The sequence below is a fragment of the Protopterus annectens genome, chromosome 13.part0 (assembly GCF_019279795.1).
Source record: "Protopterus annectens isolate FY-2018-M chromosome 13.part0, PAN1.0, whole genome shotgun sequence".
Classification (NCBI taxonomy): Eukaryota; Metazoa; Chordata; order Ceratodontiformes; family Protopteridae; genus Protopterus; species Protopterus annectens.
The window spans coordinates 257,259,451-257,264,068 of NC_056747.1; the positions used below are offsets into that span (position 1 = coordinate 257,259,451).

General features: G+C 48.6%; 1 non-coding gene across 1 annotated transcript; it reads left to right on the forward strand.

The window, feature by feature from the left end:
- The first annotated feature begins 368 nt into the window (after positions 1 to 368).
- On the forward strand, positions 369 to 440 carry TRNAG-UCC. Its single transcript has one exon. It is a non-coding gene; the product is annotated as a tRNA-Gly (tRNA).
- Positions 441 to 4,618: the final 4,178 nt, after the last annotated feature.

Here is a 4,618-nt window from a genome sequence, read left to right on the forward strand (position 1 = left end):
TCATGGACACTTGTCATCAACCTTAAACACGCTGGTGGTGCATATGTCTAACTGTGCCGTAGTCACGGCTATCGCGTCATCTGGTGGACGGTAACGGCTGGATGGAATTCTGTTAGGATAAATTTTTGGGTCCTACAATGGACACCAATGTGCATATGTAAAGTTAGATGTTGCTGGACTGTGTCCAACTGGCCAGTGGTTTTGACTGCTGCTGTATGTTCCCCAATCGCGGATGTCTGTTTGACTACCCATACTACGTGGTGCTACGTAAACCAGGTTTTTTAGAACTGAGAACAAATGGTGTACATCCAAAGATGCAGGTTAGCAACTGCTTTAAATAAACCTCAGACGTCCCAATAGGAAATTACGCGTTGGTGGTATAGTGGTTAGCATAGCTGCCTTCCAAGCAGTTGACCCGGGTTCGATTCCCGGCCAACGCAAAAGTAAAAGTAAAAAAGTAAAAAAAAAAAAATATATATCCATCACTGTATTTTCAACATAACACCACCAGAACATGTTGATCCCCTATGTATTCATTGAAGCATGTTTTCTTTATAGGTGGGAATGCCATAGTTTACATATCCTAGTTGACGTTGTTGGTGTGCCATTAGTATGTGTTCCACAGGTCGCCCATTTGTTCCGCAGTATGGTAGCGAGTGATCCCCATTTTGTTGCTGGCAGATTGAGTGCTGTGTACGCCGGTGTTCGTACGGCGGTCCAACTTTGTATGGGGAATGTCTACTGTAGTCCCTATGTGTATTTCCTGTGTTATGCCTTACTGCGGCTGTGTAATTCCACCGGGTTTGCAGTTATGGGTGCCATCTTAGTCGTACGCCTGTCCATCCATGAGAATTGCCTACTGGACACTGGTATAGGGCTGTACACATTTCACACCTGCATTTAGCATTCTCTGGTGGATGCTTTGCATTATTAGTGGGGAGTAAGGCAGGTGCTACACCCACATCTCTCCCACGGGGCGGGACAACGGATTATCTGCCAAACAACACCGAGCCCTGTTTCTACATACCCAGGATCCCATGGCTGCAACACTCGACGGTACCCATAACACATCCTTCATGTGTGCGGGACTGGGATGTGGACGCACTTCTATGGACTCAGAACTCTGGGGATTTCTGTGCATATGTCCTGCATTTCATGGACACTTGTCATCAACCGTAATAACGCTGGTGGTGCATATGTCTAGCTGTGCCATAGTCACGGCTGTCGCTTCTTCTGGTTGAACGATAACAGCTATATGATGTTCCACAGGTATCAATTTTTGGGTCCTACAATGGACACCAATGTGCATATGTAAAGTGTAGAACTTGTTGGACTGTGTCCATCTGGCGGGTGGTTTTGACTGAACTTTCTAGTTGACGTTGTTGGTGTGCCATTAGTATGTGTTCCACAGGTCGCCCATTTGTTCCGCAGCATGGCAACGAGTAATCCCCATTTTGGTGCTGGCAGATTGAGTGCTGCGTACGCCGGTATTCGCACGGCGGTCAGACTTTGTATGGGGAGTGTCCACTGTAGTTCCCACCTGTATTTCCTGTGTTATGCATTCCTGCAGCTGTGTAATTCCACCGGGTTTGCAGTTATGGGTGCCATCTTGGCCGTACATTTGTCCGTCCATGGGAAATGCCTACTGGACACTGGTATAGGGCTGTACACATTTCACAGCTGCATTTAGCATTCTCCGGTGGATGTTTTGCATTATTAGTGGGGGGTAAGGCATGTGCTATACCCACATCCCACCCACGGGGCGGGACAACGGCTTATCTGCCAAACAACACCGAGCCCCATTTCTGCATACCCAGGATCCCATGGCTGCAACACTCGATGGTACCCATTACACATCCTTCATGTGTGCGGGACTGGGATGTGGACGCACTTCTATGGACTCGGAACTCTGGTGATTTCTGTGCATATGTACTGCATTTCATGGACACTTGTCATCAACCGTAATAACGCTGGTGGTGCATATGTCTAGCTGTGCCGTAGTTATGGCTGTCGCTTCTTCTGGTTGAACGATAACAGCTATATGATGTTCCATAAGTATCAATTTTTGGGTCCTGCAATGGACACCAATGTGCATATGTAAAGTGTAGAACTTGTTCGACTGTGTCCATCTGGCGGGTGGTTTTGACTGAACTTCCTAGTTGACGTTGTTGGTGTGCCATTAGTATGTGTTCCACAGGTCACCCATTTGTTCCACAGCATGGCAGCGAGTAATCCCCATTTTGGTGCTGGAAGATTGAGTGCTGCGTACGCCGGTATTCGCACAGCGGTCCGACTTTGTATGGGGAGTGTCCACTGTAGTTCCCACCTGTATTTCCTGTGTTATGCCTTCCTGCAGCTGTGTAATTCCACCGGGTTTGCAGTTATGGGTACCATCTTGGCCGTACGTTTGTCCGTCCATGGGAAATGCCTACTGGACACTGGTATAGGGCTGTACACATTTCACAGCTGCATTTAGTATTCTCCGGTGGATGTTTTGCATTATTAGTGGGGGGTAAGGCATGTGCTATACCCACATCCCTCCCACGGGGCGGGGCAATGGCTTATCTGCCAAACAACACCGAGCCCCATTTCTGTATACCCAGGATCCCATGGCTGCAATACTCGACAGTACCCATTACACATCCTTCATGTGTGCGGGACTGGGATGTGGACGAACTTCTATGGACTCGACAGTCTGGGGTTTTCTGTTCATATGTCCTGCATTTCATGGACACTTGTCATCAACATTAAACACGCTGGTGGTGCATATGTCTAGCTGTGCCGTGGTCACGACTGTCGCTTCTCCTGGTTGGACGATGAAGGCTGGATGGTATTCCGTACGGGACAATTTGTGGGTCCTACAATGGACACCAATGTGCATATGTAAAGTGTAGAGCTTGTCGGACTGTGTCCATGTGGCCAGTGGTTTTGACTGCTGCTGTATGTTCCCCAATCGTGGATGTCTGCTTGACTACCCATAGTGTGTAGTACTACGGAAACCAGGTTTTCCAAAACCGGAACCAAATGGTGTACATCCAATGATGCAGGTTAACAACCGCTTTAAATAATCCCCAGAGGTCCCAGTAGGGAAGTATCGCCACTTTATTGTCAGAATGACACCACCATAACAGGTACATCACGAGCACTTTGGCCCGGTCTTACCGGCCATTTGCAAGTGTAATTAGCAGACACATATCACTAACTGAATAATAATACATATTTTAATACTAAAGTTAATCTATGTTATTTGGACAATGGCTTCTGCTATTGACATACGATGCTGTGGGTGGTGCCGGTTACCATACACATGGCTTTCTCAAAGGCCGAATTCACAATTCTAAACACTACTGTGGTCTCCTTTAAGGACCCTGAGCCAGTGGTCAACATTACTCAAGCCACTGCATCACTTACATATGCCTTCTACCGGCACCTACAGGACTGCATGGATCAGGCATTCCCTTACCCAACTGTGGGTCATTGTACCAATGCCAAGCATCCAGTGTGGTGTACCCCAGCCATACACAAGCTGTACAACGAGAGGAGGTGGCTACTACAAGGCAGAGCAGACACCTTGTGAGGTATGACACCCTTGCTCATTATATGTGAAGAGCTACAGGCTCTCATGACATAGTCCGAGGCAGGTTCCACAGATATATCTCCAAGGACTCGACAGACAATCATACGGCCTTCATTTGCTATGCTGGACACCTGGGAGGTAACTCCCAGATATGCTCTGACTGGGTTCACAATGATGTGGAGTTTACTGAACATACACACATTGCCAACATACTGGCTGACAGGTTCGGTGAAGACATCTCCACCCCCTCCCCCCCACATGGAGAGATGTCTGTACCAGCAGATTGTGGCCCCCGAATGTTCTGTAACGCACGGGTGGGACATGCTCTCTCCAAGGTAGTGAACACAGCATCCATGGGACCAGCTGGTGTCCCGACTGTGTACTCCGCGATCTCATTGAGGAATTAGACCCACAGTTAGGACAGCTGTTTATTCTTAGCCTCACCTCAGGTAACGTACCCAAGTTGTGGCGCACGGCGACTGTAGTCCCACTTCACAAGGCCAGTGCCTCCACTGACCCTGGTTATTACCGTCCCATTACCATGAGAAGACTTATCTGCAAAGACATGGGGAAGGATCATACTGCGGCCCGTAGATGATGACATAGGGGACCTGCATACTTTGCATCCAACCCAGTTTGGCTTGGTCAGGGGCGGTTCATGCGTTTAAATCCTGGTTGACGTTTTAGGGACAGTCACCGAGGCCATTGATGAGGGTCATGCAGTCCATACAGCCTACCTCAACCTGGCAAAGGCCTTCAACACAATACCCCCCTTGGGTATCATTGATAAACCCATCGGCTTGGATGTGAACACGTACATCGCAGGATGGGTTGCAAACTGGCTAGGTGACACAACCCACGCGGTCATAGTTGCTGGCAGCATGTCAGACTTACTGCCTGTCACAGGCGGTGTCCCACGGGGCTCTGCCCTGGGTCCACTCTTTTTCTACATCTACAATTCCACAGTACAAGCACACACAGGGGTGTTATGGCTGACATTGTTTGTAGATGACTGCGAACCGGGTGCCATAGTGGGACGGA